This window comes from Pinus tabuliformis, chromosome 5_1, assembly GCF_031772625.1.
Source record: "Pinus tabuliformis cultivar Carrire ecotype Pingquan chromosome 5_1, CPIR1, whole genome shotgun sequence".
Classification (NCBI taxonomy): domain Eukaryota; kingdom Viridiplantae; phylum Streptophyta; class Pinopsida; order Pinales; family Pinaceae; genus Pinus; species Pinus tabuliformis.
This window is the reverse complement of record NC_142305.1, coordinates 426,854,103-426,871,566: the sequence shown is the minus strand read 5'-3', so window position 1 is coordinate 426,871,566 and position 17,464 is coordinate 426,854,103.

Here is a 17,464-nt window from a genome sequence, read left to right as displayed (position 1 = left end):
AACCCAATTCCCACCCCAAGCAATATTTCTTCCCCTACATATGCAGAAATAATCAAAAAAAAGAAGAAATCCATAGAGAACATGGGATCATCAGATGATGAAACACTTGAAAGGACAACAAAAAGGGCTGGACGAAGATCAAACAGGGAAACTAGAGAAGAGGAGTCAGAAAGACAAAAAACCCTCGGCAGTCAAGCTACCATAGAAATGACACTAGGGAGAAATATCAGGCCTAGGGCCTCCAAAGGAGGAGGGCCTATCCCTATAAGTGGTAAATGATGCAGTTAATCTCTTGGAACTGTAGGGGTCTGGGTAATCCCAACAAGGCAGAGGCTATCAAAGACTTATTGAAGATGGAGACCGCGGACATCCTTATGCTCCAAGAGACCAAAGTAGAAGGGGAAACCCTTCTAAACACTAGCGCTATGAAATGGAAATTTGATTCAGGAAAGGCTGTAAGTGCAAGGGGCACGGCTGGAGGAATAGGCACTTTTTGGACAAAAGACTTCTCACTAGAACGATTCTTAACGACCCAACATTGGATCTTCACAGAGCTGCGTCACACCGTAAGCAATCTTTCCCTCGCTCTGTTTAACTTGTATGTCCCTGTTCATTATGAAGATAAGAGAGAGTGCTGGAGGACTCTCTTGGATTATATAGCGCAGATCAACCCCTCAAATTTAGTCATAGGTGGGGATCTGAACATAACTCTAGATCCCAAAGAAAAGAAAGGAGGGATTCAGTCTAGAGATCCTTTCATCAATACAGTGGGAAATCTGATACTGCAGTGGGATTTGATAGACTTCAAACTAGTGAAAGGCAAATACACCTGGACTAACAACAGAACAGGAGAAAATCAAATCTCTGCCAGGTTGGATAGATTTCTCATCAGCAGCACTTTAATGATGGACAACAGAATAGTTTTCACCAAGATTATTCCAAAGCTCACATCGGACCATAAGCCTATCCTCTTATGCCTAAAAGAAGAAGAAGATTTAGGCCCTCTCCCATTTCGTTTCAACCCTCTTTGGGCAGGTAAAGAAGGGTTCTTAGAAACAGTTCAAGCAGCATGGAGGATAGATGTACTCGGCTCCCCAAGCTATGTGTGGGAACAAAAAATGAAAAATACAAAAAAAGCACTCAAAGATTGGATAAAGAAATCCATGCAATCCCCCACTAGGCAGAGGAAGGAGGCAGTTCTTCAGTTGGAAGGAATACAACTTGAAATGGAGGAGAAAGATCCCTCTCCCACAGATTTAGCCAATGAAAAATCTGCTCAAAGGAATGTATACTGTTCTTTTAGAAATGAAGAGGAATATTGGCGCTTAAAGTCTCGAAGTCTGTGGCTCAAATCTGGGGACAGAAATACCTCATACTTTCATAGACAGTGCAGGGCCCGTCTCTCGCGCAATCATATAACAGAAATTACCAGCACTAGTGGTCAGGTGTATAAAGGATTTTCTCAAATCAAAGAAGCAGCTGTAAATCATTTTCAGAACCTTCTTAGTGCAAAAAGAAATGGGAACGAGGAGGATGAAGCAGAGTTTCTCACAACCATCCCAAATCTAGTCAGTGTAGAAGATAATGATTCTCTGATGAGCCCAGCCACGGAAGAAGAGATAACAAATATAGTCTGGTCCATGGAACCAGACAAAGCCCCAGGTCCTGACGGTTTCACAGTACACTTTTACAGAATTTGTTGGGAGATAATCAAAATCGATCTCTTCAGAATGATAAGAGGAATCTTGAGGAAGGCAAAAGTGGGTGGTGGAATAAAATCCACATTTCTCGCTTTAATCCCCAAGGAAACAAACCCAGGATCCTTTGACAGATACAGGCCGATCTTCCTCTGTAATTCATCATACAAGATTGTGGCCAAGCTGCTGGCAAACAGAATTAAGCCACTACTTCAAAAGCTCATCTCTCCAACCCAAGGAGGATTTGTGAAAGGCAGACAAATCCTGGACAATGTCATTCAAATCCAAGAGGCTCTTCATTCTAGCCACACTCGGAAAGAACAAGGTATGATTATCAAATTAGATATGAGTAATGCTTTTGATCGAGTTAATCGCTCTTTCCTGTTCAGGGTACTTGCAGCCTTTGGCTTCAGACAGGAATTCATAAACCTTATCAAAGCCTGCATCGAAAATATCTGGATCGCTCCAATGGTGAATGGGAGACCAACAGAGTTCTTTTTAGCCACCAGGGGATTGAGGCAAGGCTGCCCTCTGTCTCCCTTTCTCTATATTCTGATGGCGGATTCATTAAGCAGAAAGCTGACACAGGAGCAACAAATCGGCACCATCCCTGGGATAAGAATTGTGCAAGGCGTAGCCCCAGTGAATCATGCGCTCTTTGCTGATGATTCACTCCTGCTCGGGGGTGCTTCCATGAGAATTGCTAACTCCTTCAAGACAATTCTCCAAAAGTATTGCAGTATTTCTGGAGCATTAATCAGTGAGAGGAAAAGTGCAGTTTACGGATGGAATACCGATCAACAAACAATTGAAAGGATAGCCAGCGAATTGGGGTTCAAAGGCTATGCAGAGTGGGATAAAATAAAGTATCTAGGTCTTCCTCTGACGATGGGATCCAATCGCAATTATTTGTGGGAGGAGGTGATTTCAAAGTTCAAAAATAAGATAGCAGCGTGGGGCGGAGTCTGGCTTACCACAGGCGGCAAGCTCACTCTCATCCGTTCGGTGCTTTCAGCTCTGCCTACATTCCAAGCCTCTTTGCTGATGGCTCCAAGGCAAATCGCAGATCAAATCTCTTGTTTAATGCGGAACTTTCTGTGGAATGGTGGGAAGGGGAACAGCAACCGATTTCACTTAGTTAATTGGGAAACAGTGAAGCGTCCCATTGCTGAAGGTGGACTCCAAATTAGAGACCCCCAACAAGCAAATCTAGCCCTGGGTTGTAAACTCCTGTGGCAGCTAATATCTGAGCCCACGCATCCTATCAGCCAGCTCTTAAAACTCAAGTATCTCAGAAATCAGTCGATCATCTCCTTCAACCCAGCGCCTTTTCCTAGAGGAACACAGGCTTGGAGGCTCTGTTGCAAAGGGATAGATTTCTTCAGAACACATTTGTATAAAATTCCAGGGAATGGCAAAAAAACATTGCTGTGGAGAGATCGAATCATGGGCCATCCTCCACTTTCAGTCATTAATGAAATCGCAGATTTAAGAGCCTCGTTAAGATCAAAAGGAATCAGGAAAATCAAGGACATTGCAGAGTGGGATAACAAGCAGTGCTGGACTTGGCCCAACATTCCAGCGCACTTAAAAAATCAGTTAAACTATTTCATAGATGCAATTACAGACTTTACTCCAGTGCACAAGGACGAGGAAGATTCATGGGGATGGGGACAAACAGGGGTGTACACAGCCAAACAAGGGTACTTACAGATGCAAGGCAAAAAGGACTCTTCGCACCCGGAAACAGTGTGGAAGCAGATCTGGGAAAGCTTCAGCATTCCGAAGATCAACTTCTTCTTTTGGACTTTGTTTCACAACAAAATCCTGACTGGAGATAACCTATGTAGAAGGAACATAGCTGGTCCACATCGATGTGTGTTTTGCAAAAAAGCCTTGGAGACCTCAGTCCACATATTTATTGAATGTGAGTATGCACAGAAGGCCTGGACTAGCTTCTTGGCAGGTCTGAATGTTAGATCCCCAGTTCACTGTTCGATAACAGACATGTTTTCGTCTTGGAAAGCTCGTTATCCCTACAGCATCGCAGACAAATCTCTTTGGCATAAGGTGTGGATCGCAGCTCCAAAATATGTGTGCTGGAAGTTGTGGCTCTCCCGAAACGAAATTGTCTTTAATAAAAAAGAAATGACTGCAGGAAATGTCGCAGAAAAGGCCAAGAAACTACTAATAGAAACTCTGAGACAATCCAATGTCAGAGACAGCTCCCTACGAGATGAAGAAAGAGCATGGTTGGGCGATTACACTCCTATATCGAGACCTTCAACAATCACTCGTCCAAATCACAAGGAAAATTGGCAGATTCGAGATACTTTGGAAAGCTTCCAGAAGTGGTCGAAATCACAAGGAAAATGCACTGTCTTCTTTGACGGAGCCTCGAAAGGCAATCCAGGCAGGTCAGGAGCAGGGGGGTCATTTACCTCCCGAACGGAAGAAAAGAGGAATTCAGCTGGGGACTTGGGCTTAAAACCAACAATCAGGCAGAAGTCCTCAGTCTTTTAAAAGCTTGCCAACTGGCCAGAAAAAGAAACCCAAGGGAAATCTTAGTATTTGGAGACTCAGAATTGCTGATAAAATCTCTATTAAATAAGAAAGGGCTCAAGGATCCAGTATTGAACAAACAGATATTAAGAGTGAACAGACTCATGAAGGACTTCTCTTCAGTTCAAATCTTCCATATCCTTAGAGAATTAAACACAGAAGCAGACAGTCTGGCAAATATTGGATGTAATCTAGAAAAGAACATGATCAGCATAAATGCAGGAGAACCGAATATGGCAACTATTCCTTAAAAGGGCAAGGCGATCTTGTAAAAGCAGAAAATTGTTCTGTTAGAAACAGTGAATTGTAAAACTTGATATGGCTTTGGCCACCCATAAATAAAAATATCCGTTTCGGTTTAAAAAAAAAAAAAAAAAACCAAAGAACAAGAGAATAACAAAACAAAAATAAAATTGGGCCTAAGAAAATAAGCTTAGTCACTCTTTTCTCCCTTTCTTCTTTTCTAATTTCTGCCATCCTCCCTGATCGGGAGTAGTTGTAACAATAATTAGTCGATTCTATTTTGTCTTCCTCAGATGTTCGTTATTTGAGTCAGAGCTCTCAGATGTATAAGTATGTTTTAAACCTCTTATCTCCTTCTCCTTCGACATTTCTTGCCCTATGTGTCCTGCTTCTCTTGGATTTTGTGAGGCTGATACCACTGTTCCTTCTTGGTTAAAATATTCATTCATTGAAGATGTCTGTGGATTTGGATTTTCCTCGATGGTGGGTGGTCCTAAGTCCTCCTCTTCCTCTTCATCTTTAGGTTGTGATGTTGGGAATTGTCATCCCTTAGGCTTTTTGATTGGTTTCTTTTACTTCCTAGGGTCTTTCTTTGCCAAAGGATATGTGGATTGTAGATGTCCAGTTTGAAGACAGAGACGACACCTAAATGTTGTGTTCTCATAATCTAAGAATTGGGTCCAACACTAGTTTTTGTGTGTCAAGAGGATACGGTTAGGCAGTGCTTTACAAAGGTCTACCTCAACACATATCCTGGCAAAAGTATAAATTGCTTCTTCAATTATTTGTGTATCCATCTTGATGTATATCCCTAGCATGTTACCAATTCCTTCCAAAAATTTTGGATGCCATAAATGAAGGGGTAAGCTATGCAGTCTTACCCAACCGGTAATTTGGAGATTGTCATTGAATTAACATCAAAATCTAGGAACCATGGGATGTTAAATAGTCCTGCATTTCCCCAGAACCATGGACCCTCATGTAAAACTTTATCTCTAATCTCTGATGATTCAAATTTTACTATGATGAAGCCCTTGGATCATAAGTGAATCTCACAGTTTACCTGCCAGGTCGTAAAGATCCACAGGTTTTGGCTAGAAACCATTGGACCTGCAAATGATTTCCTGGGATTGATAGGTTGTACAAATATTATTGATATTTTCTCTAATGTCATTACGAGAGTTTCATTCATTTGCTCCACAATATAAGGCTTAGGAACATTAAGAGTTTGTTTAGGTTTACCTGAAGCAGCAACCTTCCCTTTTAGGGCGTCTTTGAATGAATTGGATCCATTGGATTTTCCAAATGAGGTCAGGCCCCTGCCAGCAGAAGAAGATCTAGGTAGAAATCTCGCTCATCGGGCACCACCTTGCAATCTTAAATTCATGATAACGGTAGAATTCCTTTGAATACCATAATCTTTCAAATGGATCCCATCCTACAATACTTTTCCTGAAAATCTCAGACTTTGTAATGAAGCAGGAATACCTGTGACATTTTGGGTCCTCTGCTTCAGATCTGTCACTAGATCCGTTCCCTGAACCCTTTACAAGATCGATTTTCTAGTAAGGGTTTTGATAATAATAATAAAAAACCTGAAAGAAACCCTCCAAATATGGATCTACACATCATGATCTCCCTTCTACTTGTCTCTCATTTGGATCTTGAGCAAAATGATAGATCTGGGTTTTTTTTTTATAAGAGGAGGGGGTACTCTACCAAACAAGATGATTTTGTTCCTTTATGCATGTAGGTGTCCAGCCTGAATCCACCATAGATATGAGAGACAACTGCAAAGGGTTGTCACGACATCCCTCGATGTCCAAAACTGTTGCCCAATACCAGATCCCCATCGAGCTTTCAAACATAGAGAAAAGTTTTGGGATATTGTGGGAAAATAATTGTTGTTATGACTCCTTTGATTCCCCTTCAATAATGAACACAGATCTGATGAAGATGACCCTCCTCCATTCTAAGGATCATGGATTTACGTCCCAAGCAAGAGTCCAACCCTCACGTTCGTTTTCTCTAATGAAGTCCACTGAAACCCACCATGATTCGTCGCCATGGGAAGTTTCGTCGATTGTGGACACTACGGTCAAAGATGAAGTGAAAACCACATGCATCATGCTTTGTACTCTCTTACATGATCTGATATCATTATATTTTCCTCGTATTGCAGCCTTTATTATTTCATTCTCTAGATCTTGGTAAACAAGGTCTGTGGGAGTGGAAACATAGAAGACGTTGTGACATCAATGAATGGAAGATTCAAAGCTCCCTTCCTCACTCAAATCTATTATGAATAGATGAAGCCTCTCTTGGGCCCTTGGGAGTGTGACAGGCCTAGGTTCTTCAATGGGTTTTTTGGATCTTTGAGAGTGGCATGCATTGTGTAGCCATTCTCCAACAGAGTCTTTAGGAGCCATGATCCAATGTAACCCCTTCCTCTGCCATGACGAAAGCCTGCAAATGCGACACAACTGAACTGGTAAAAGTCATGAGACATCTTTGTCCCCAAGCCCACTTTTAATTTTCTGATATGTTATTACTATAATATTTTCCTTCTTTCTTTCCTCTTTGATATAGGTTACTGCTAGAACATTGTGTTTTTGTTTTTAGTAGTTTAATCAAATCCCATCATTTACTAGTTTGACCAAATACTCTCATCCTAGATATTTTAGTATTATTAGCTACTTTATTTTGGCTTCATAATGGCTAATCCCATTTCAATCTATTTGTTCTCACTAGTGTTTCATTGGTCTTTATCATTTAAAGCTACATGAAAATCCCTTGATGATGAGTGGAGTGTCTACTTGAAATATTGAGAACATCTCTAAAGTATAACAACTGTTAAATCCAAAAACGATTACGGAAAATTGTGACCATCTAAATACTCAAATGAATGAATGGGAATGTTTAAAAAAATGACAAGAAAAAACCAACTCATCCCTCACAAGCTCAAAAATATATGAAATAAAGCTCATGTTAGTATTTCAAGTTTGTGATTGTGTAAAGAAAGGAATGAGAACCTTGAAAGCACCCTTGTCTTTGATAGACTTGATATTTTCAACAATTTTGATGTAAATCAACTCAAACCAATGGGAAAAGGCAATAAATAGTTAGGTTCAAAGTTTAGATTTACATGTACTTGTGTGGACTTAATGACTTTGGTGCCAAGAGACAAAACATTTAGCCCGGAGGCAAGATTTATCCAAAGGGGTAATCAATTAGGCTTCTAGAAAAAGACTTTTATCCATGGATAATTATATCAAAGGAAGCTTATAGAAAGGATGGGAGGCACCGATGAGTGTAGAACTTTCAAGTAACTCAAATAAAACAACCATACTCGAAATTTTAGAATATTTCCCAACTATTAGATAATATGGTATGAGGCATTTGTTTATGAAGATAAATAGACACCTTGTGAGATTAGATGTGATAATAATGCTTCTTTTGATGGAAGGTACGCACTTGGTTGATAATGAAATTAACTCCAATGAGAGGCCAAATAAGTTATCAACCTTATGATCAATGAAAACTTAATGTCTTTACAATTTCTCTTTAAGGTGGTGGTATTAGATCAATATAGAAAAAAAATGACAATGGAGGTAAAAATAATTTTGGTCTTGGAAATTAGGAAGCTTGAATAATAATCATGAGAAAGACAATTAAATGTGGAACCTTCGCGTGTTTAATTGGTATATGGAAATGGTTTTAATGCTCAGTTTAAAATCTTGACAATCGTCAACACTTACAATAAACTTATCACATTTTAACAAGATGTTTATTAATGCAAATATCCTATGAGGAATGAGACATTATAACTTTGCCACATGAACCAATTAAAAAAATTATAGATTTATATTTTCCTAGCTGGTGCTAATTGTCTTGGTCTTGAGCGCTTAGATAGTTTTTTTTTTTTTGTACACACATAAATATCCATATATTCTATATGACGAATATACATGTTCCAGTTCATTATATAAAAGTTCATCGTGTCACTTGCAAGAATTGAACCTGGGTGGGGAGGATCCCAATCATTTCTCCCAACCACCCGAGATAAACCCGATTGACGTAGCCCTTAGATAGATTTATTTGCCTAACTAATGCTAATTATCTCAGTCTTCAACCTTTTGATGGATTTATTTTTATCAGACATTATGGTTCCAAACATTAACTTACTCCTCCATGGACTTGAAATCTTTATATTATCCTATAGGATCATCATGATGCATTTGAAGGAGTTAGGGAATGTGAAGAAAAATGGGACCTTAATCTCCCTAATACCAATGGACTTGAAGGTTCTATAAAATATAATTTTGATTGGACCTTTGACATTTGAATAGTGAAGCCCATAATGAATGAAGCCTCCACCTTATGTCCCTTTCTTAGAGTGCCACACACCTACCATTTATGTGTTATGTGTACATGCCAACTTAACTAACTGAAATCATATATGCCATCTTACCATTAGTCTAATTTCCATCTAATTATCCACACCGACATCATCATGATGATATGGCCATAATTATAGATGCCCTGTGGGGCCTTATGATTTGTAAATAAGTCCTCCTTTTGATGTATAACGGTGATATGGAAATCCAAGTGGGATAAAATCTGGCTCCATAGGATTTTCTCACAAAATATCAAGGGGTATCCTTGTGTCAACCTCTATAGTCTCGTGTAAAATTTGAGCACCCTCCACCTTGTGTAATATTATCATGTGGTTAAGGAATCAATTGTTCATTTTGATCATAAATCTGTAGGTTTAGTTACCTTATTGTATTGTAGCTGAAATAGTTCTCAAATAAACCGACGTTTTCATGACATAAATTAAATCAAATCAATGGGAAAAACCATTGAACAATTCGATCCAAATTTTATTTTTACATGTATTTACATGGACTTAATGATATTGCTAGCATCAAGAGACAATCATTTAGCCTCAAGAAAAGATTTATCCAAGGGGAAACTAATTAGGCTTCAAGAAAAGGACTTTTGTGTATGAGGAAACATATCAAAGGAAACCTATGGCAAATATGGGAGGCACTAATGAGCATGGAGCTTTCGAGTAACTCAAAAAACACCCATACTCAAAATTTGATAGGGTCACCCAAAAATTAGGCATTAGGGCCTTAGACATTTCTTTATGAATATGACCCTATGCCCTATAAGACTACATGTGATAGCAACATCTTGTTTGATGGTAGTTAACCACTGGAGTGACAACGAAAATGACTCTAAGGAGGGGCGAAATTGAAATTATCAAACTTATGAATGATGAAAACAAATGGCCTCCATGGAAGGAGTTAATTTGTTCTTCTCTAAGGGTCATTAAGGAGAGTCTAGCATTTTCTAGGTTAAAGTATTTATAATAGGTAATTTGTCACATAAATTTCCATTGATTTACAGGATTATCATTTAAAAAGTCATAAGTTACGTATAAATCAATTTGTTGATATTCAAATATTTTGAATCTTGAAATTTCCTTTGAGAAGAAGAAAAAGAAAGTTTTAATATGTTACAAAATTCAATATGCTACTAAACACGCTACTTTGTGACATCACATCATTAATGTAGATTTTCCTGTAGATTCACAAGCTCATGTAATCTACTAAAACAAGAGATAAGAATCTACTTCTACTTTCAACTAGTAGAAGCCAATAGATCGATGAAAACAATATGAACAAGAAGAAGACAAATCAATTGCACATAACACAATGGGAAAGTCGTTGCTCAAAACCTCACCTATCTGTATTGCATTAAATCATAAATATGAGTGAAGATGCAAATATTGTTCTCACTAGAACAATTCCGCACAAGTATATCAACTCTCTGCTCACAAGCTAACTCAAGCCAATCTCTACCCTCTTCTACTGATCTCCAAGCCACTAATTCCTTGCACCCTTAGTCAAAGAATTTGGATCAATACAACATGCTCTGCTCAACCTTAAGCTTAACTTGCACAAGTATTTCCTATCCTCCGCATCATGACTTCCTTTGGCCAATACTTAGCCAAATTTCCAAGCCTCCAAGCTTCTAATTCTTTGCACAATTCCTAAAAGAATTAGCCTGTATTTAAGGGGAAATTCCTCATTGATAACCGCACAATAAAAAATTAGGTCCTTCTCTGATTGCATGCATGATATTTACAACTTAGTAAATCATACAACTGATAGTACATTGTCCCTGCACACTAGTCTCAGCTAGGTCTTTCTCTAAATCGACATGCATGAGTTTTTGATGAGGGAATGTTCAGTTAACTGGAGTGACACTTGTGGATGCACTAGTGCACCAATTAACTGTTAATCCTCTATTACTTCCACAAATAGTTAGAACTAATTTAACTGAACTTAACTCGGTAAACTGAGTGATCTAATTTCCAACTCAATTTAAATTCATACTGGACCCCTAAAACTTAGGGATAATATATACATGAATACAGAAAGACTTTTAACTCAAAATTCCTAAGCTAACTATGTCAACTTAACTTAGTTAACTATTATAAGTTGCTATGAGAAAATAATTACAATTTTAATTCACAATTTAATTCAAGGACAAATTAAATTGGAATTTTTGGATTCTATTTTTAACATTTCGTGTTGCTATTTTCAAAAATTAACAACTTAACAACCATAAACAAGATTAGGGTTTTATGTTCCACGTAACATTTATGTCTTAAATCTTTAATATATATATATATATATATATATATATATATATATATATATATATGCAAAGTCAAAAATTATAGATATGAAAAAAAATCAACTATCAATTTGATATTTAAATTTTAAGATCACTAATCAAAAGTAGTTGTGTCCTATACTGTAACAATAATTAGGTTTGTTGAGACTTATTCTTATGGGATTTTGGTTTCCATGGCGTGCCAAAAAACAGTGTCAAGTGACACTATAAAAATATAGGTGTTATCCAAAAGCCCAATGACTTATTTAGGTTTGACTTTGTTGGGTCCCTATAATACTAGTGATTACCCCATTACTATTGTAGTTATAACCCCTATTTATATTGTTGTGCCCTATTACCCCCATATTGTTATTTTTGTGCCCCATAGAATCCCTCTATTGTTATTTTTGTGGCTTTATATTATTATTGTTAGGTCGGCTGGATTATATTGTGACTCCTTAGACTCCTATATATAGAAAGGAGGTTTTGTCATTTGTATCATCCAAGAATTGTTCATTTATGTAATGTAAAGGAGGTTGCCCCCTCGAAGAGGCTGAATTCTAAGGCGTGGATCTCTCTTTTCTATCTTTTTGTGGGCTGGTTTCATAACATTTGGTATCAGAGCTTTGGATTCTAGGGTTTCGCTGCTCCAAACAGGTCATCGTGGCATTTTCGCTATAACTTTTTTTCTGTGACGTTTCAGAAGTCGCAAAAAAAACCCATTTGAGAAGAAATCGCACTGAATCTTGGGTCATATTGTATCTCATGAAGGAGTTAAGGTAGACCCTAGCAAAATTAAAGCCATTAAGGAATGGAAAATCCCCACATCCATTAAGCATCTGCGAGGATTTCTTGGGTTGACAGGGTATTATCGCAAGTTTGTTAAGAATTATGGGAGAATAGCAGCACCTCTAACAACATTTTTGAAGAAAGATTCATTTTCATGGACTTCGGAAGCAACAAAGGCCTTTGAACATCTTAAAGAGGCAATGTGCCAAGCACCGGTCTTAGCTACGTCGGACTTCACAAAAACCTTTATTGTGGAATGTGATGCTTCAGGAAATGGAATTGGTGTTGTTCTAATGCAAGATGAAAGACCCATTGCTTTTGAAAGTTGTCCAATCAAGGGAAAGTTTTTAAGCAAAGCTATTTATGAGAAGGAAATGTTGGCAATACTCCATGCACTTAAGAAATGGCGACCCTACCTAATGGGAAGACACTTCAAGGTAAAAACGGATCATGATAGCCTTAAATACTTTTTAGAACAAAGATTATCCTCTGAAGAGCAACAAAAGTGGGTCACAAAGATGTTGGGTTATGACTTTGAAATCATCTACAAAAAAGGGAAGCAAAATGTGGTGGCAGATGCACTCTCAAGAAAGGATGAGGATGTGGAAGCATTGTTGTGTGCCATTTCTATTATCCAACCAGATTGGATAAACGAAGCAAGGGAGGAATGGAAGAACGACGAAGAAGTGTGGGCACTTATTCAAAAGCTACAACAAGATTCCAGTACTTCTGATACATTTAGCTGGCAAAATGATTCGTTATGGTACAAAGATCGCTTATACCTCTGTAAGAATTCCCAGCTAAAACAAAAGATTCTTATGGAATTGCACACTTCTCCCTTAGGAGGGCACTCAGGATTTTTAAAAACTTACCACAGGGTTAAGAAGGAATTTTTTTGGGATGGCCTTAAATCAGATATTCAAAAGTTTGTGGCGGAATGTTTGGTTTGCCAGCAAAATAAAGTTGAAACAATTAAGACACCAGGTCTATTACAACCTTTATCCATTCCAAGCCAACGTTGGGAGGAGGTTTCAATGGATTTTATCACAGGTTTACCCAAGTCTAAGGGAAAGAGTGTCATCATGATGGTAGTTGACAGACTTACCAAGTATGCACACTTTTGTGCATTATCACATCCATTTAAAGCCAGTACAGTTTCTACTGCATTTATGGAAACAGTTCAAAAGCTACATGGAAACCCAAAGATTATTGTAAGTGACAGAGATCCCATTTTCACTGGAAATTTTTGGACAGAATTATTTTCTTGTCTTGGTACTCAGTTAGCTCATAGCTCATCTTATCATCCTCAATCTGATGGGCAAACTGAGATAGTAAACAAATGTTTGGAAGGATATCTTCGTTGCTTTGTATCTGATAAACAGACACAATGGGTCAAATGGTTGCCTCTAGCTGAATGGTGGTATAACACTTCCTTCCATACAGCAACAAAAATGACCCCATTTATGGCACTTTATGGGTATCAACCACCATCCATCACATCATATTTAAGAGAAAATTCTAAGGTTCAGGCAGTGGAACATCACATCGAACATCAGCAACAAGTCCTCCAACTCTTAAAGGATAACCTCGTGTTGGCACAAAATAGAATGAAACAACAGGCAGATCAACATCGCAGTGAAAGAAGTTTTGATGTAGGTGATTGGGTATTCCTACGGCTACAACCATATAAGCAAATGTCCCTAAAGCAAGCTAAGAAGGATAATAAATTATCACCAAAGTATTATGGTCCGTACAAGGTGTTGGAAAAGATTGGTACTATGGCATACAAATTGGAGCTTCCTGCAACTTCTCGATTGCACCCAGTTTTCCATGTTTCATGTTTAAAGAAGGTTATAGGTGACAAGCTCCCAATTCAAACAATATTGCCAGAACTTGACGAGGAAGGAAAAATTATATTGGAACCGGAAGCAATCACAGAAACAAGAACTCGACAGCTACGAAATCGATCAATTTCAGAGTATCTTATCAAGTGGAAGAACTTATCTGCTGAAGATTCCACATGGGAGGATGAGAATTTTATGCAGAAGTATCCAGAACTGCTCAAGCGTTGAGGACAACACTTTTTTGAAGGAGAGGGGCATGTTGGGTCCCTATAATACTAGTGATTACCCCATTACTATTGTAGTTATAACCCCTATTTATATTGTTGTGTCCCTATTACCCCCATATTGTTATTTCTGTGCCCCATAGAATCCCTCTATTGTTATTTTTGTGGCTTTATATTATTATTGTTAGGTCGGCTGGATTATATTGTGACTCCTTAGACTCCTATATATAGAAAGGAGGTTTTGTCATTTTTATCATCCAAGAATTGTTCATTTATGTAATGTAAAGGAGGTTGCCCCCTCGAAGAGGCTGAATTCTAAGGCGTGGATCTCTCTTTTCTATCTTTTTGTGGGTTGGTTTCATAACAGACTTTCTATGCTGTCACTACCACTTACACTTCTATGGGAGAGGAAATTAACATGTAAAATAATGTATAGATCCAATAAGGTATCCATTTTACCTACTTATTCAACATGAATTAATTTAAACTTTGAATTTATCAAAGGTTGATAATATTTTTTGGAAGAAAACTGTGTATAGGAGTTAGTCCGTCCAATGTTTTGGGTGGACACTCCATCCATCATCATGGACCAAAAAGTTAATTTTTTATTTTTAGGTTTCTCTTATACACAGTTATATTTCGAAAAATAGTATTAACATGAGAAAGTATTGCATGGCAGCGTAATCCCTGCCACTTAAGTGGATGTTATGTTTTGAGAAAAATTGCAGATTGATATATGAAGTGGAAAAGTTAATTGCCTACTAAGCGATAAGAACTTGCATAAAATTTTGGTGGGTGGTAACCACTATTAAGTTTGCACATTTACACTTTTACTCCTACATGTGTTTTTTTTTGTAAACTACTGCAAAATACTTTCTATTAATAAAAAAGGAGTTACATCACAAATACATCCACATTGTTCGGTCTTTGCTAATACATTCATCAACATAAATATAATAACATTTGGATCCATAAAAACAACATTACAAAGCCAAAAATACCAGATCATTCTCTTTGATAGGCCAAAGGCAATGACTAATCCATGACACCAGAAGCACTCTATTGACCAGGGTGAATATAGACACAATAAGAGAACAACAATCGTGTCCCAAACCAACTAGCCACCCTGCCAACTGGTTGTGGTCCCAAAGACCCGAAGAAGGAAATTTCAGATATAAGGAGTGAAAAGCCAAATTGCTAGTGAAACCAAAAAGAGCTGAGAACTAACCAGCCATGAGCATAAAACACATTAGCTAGATTATCCTTTAAGCCCATAGAAGGGAAAGGATGCAACATTAGCCACACCATCCTGACTAATAGTGCCTTCATACTAGAAACAAGAAGTGAAACTGCCAAGCTCCAAGATTGAGCAAGTAAACCATCGAGAGACTTTGCCCAAAGGCGACATGGGCATAACTCCAAAAAGAGGCTAGGGAGTGCCAACAAATTTTCTCCATACGAACCAAATAAGAGAGTTCACCTAAAAAGAAACATTCACTAACATTGCAGATCTACACAATAAAACATCAGTACCTAGGTCGAGCAGAGAGACCATTGTAAAACCATCAAGTTCTAAATTAGGATCCCAGGTGACCTAGCAACAACACTATAACAAAAGTGGTAAAATAGTGACAAAAAATATATGTCCTCAAAATTAATCCTGATTCGATGAAATAATGGTAAGGTCCTGAACGTTATCCACCTATGGGTCAATATGATCTCTAGGAGGGTCAGTGAGGTCACAAAGGCAAAATCTGACACAAGAAAACTCTCCACCTGAGCTAGTCTATAATCTACATTATCAAGACATAAACATTGATTGTGCAACATGCACTTATCCTACAATAAATTTCAGCTTGTTTATCTTTGAAAATTAAGTGAAGCAAAATATCCATTTGTTGATGAAAAGTAAGAGAGTACAAGAAATGTAGTCTCTTATTATGAAATCTACCTAGATCTGGGACCATTTTCAAATCTTAAGCTAGCATCTGAAGCTCATAATCAGAATGGTAGGGTCGCTCCTAAGTCTCTTTTGCCTTCAAAAGAAGAATTTCTCTCCTCACTTCAAGAGGAATCACATCAAATAAAGTTCCAACATAATCAAAAGCAAAAGGCCGAGTTCATCTGAAGCTAACATTTCCCAAACTACCCCTCCTACTCATCATTCTCTAATGAGGAGGCATGATGCCTGAAACAGTGTACCAAATCAAACAAGTACACAAATCACGACCAAAAAAACAAGAGGAAGGACAAACGACTGACCCTTTCTCCCTTGACCACTGAACTATAAAATCATCCCCCCAGTGGCACAACAAAGGGCCAAATGCAAGCAAATAACCCAATTTTGGACAACTCAAAGACATAAGACTCTAGAACCCCCAGAGCCAAACTAGAGTGTGATAAAAACCAATACTCAACCTCACAATCGAAACAATTTCCTCCCCCACAACACAGAGCATCCCACCCAAGTTGATGTTGAAACAAAATGATAGGAGCAACCCTAAGATAAACACCAAGGGTTCCCAAAGGAGAGACCGAGTAACACCCAACAAGGCTAACATTGTGCTGAGTAGGACAATACCCTTATCAAAATTATAGGCACTATTAGACAGAAATAGATTGAATACCAAATACACAAAGATTATGCACCAACTACAACCCTAATATAATCGATAGAGACAATAACCCAAATAAAACCCAATAGCAATCCAAGTAACAATTATACTACACTCAAAGAGATACATACACAGAACCTAATTACAATGTTCTAGGACAATTGGTGAAGTAAGAACCACAATAACTCGCTATGCCTTAGCAACCTACCCAGTTCATATGTGGTTCATACGCAACTGAGAGCGTGAAACCGAACCCCTGAAGAAAACTAGTCACACCCACATGCAAAAAATGCACAAATAACAACAATGCCAACTAGGTTGAGGAAAAGGAGGGCGAGTATGTAGCCTTGCCTCCTTTTGCACAAGTTACGCACCCTCGCCACCCCAGAGACACAAGCTTGCATTTAAATTGACAATACACCTTCCAATGCCCTCCACCAATTTTTTGCCACGCCATAACGGATTTGAAACATATGTAGAGAGGGCACTCCTCACAATAAGGCTACGTTAGCACTTGTAATAACACCCCCATCGGGGGTACTCCTACATGTTAAAGTGTTAAAATATTTGAATTTTAATCCACACTGCTTAAACATGAGGATTCAAACCCATTGTAATCATATTTTAACAATATTTACGCTTGTAAAAACTCAAGTATCCATCGCATCAATTGATTTGAAAAGGAATATATTGAGATGGAGAAAAATTGTGTAAATAGTCATGACATCAAATCATTTGGAACCTAATATTTAATACTTGTGTTTAATGTTTGTTTAAAACGTTAAGAATTTTTTTTTTAA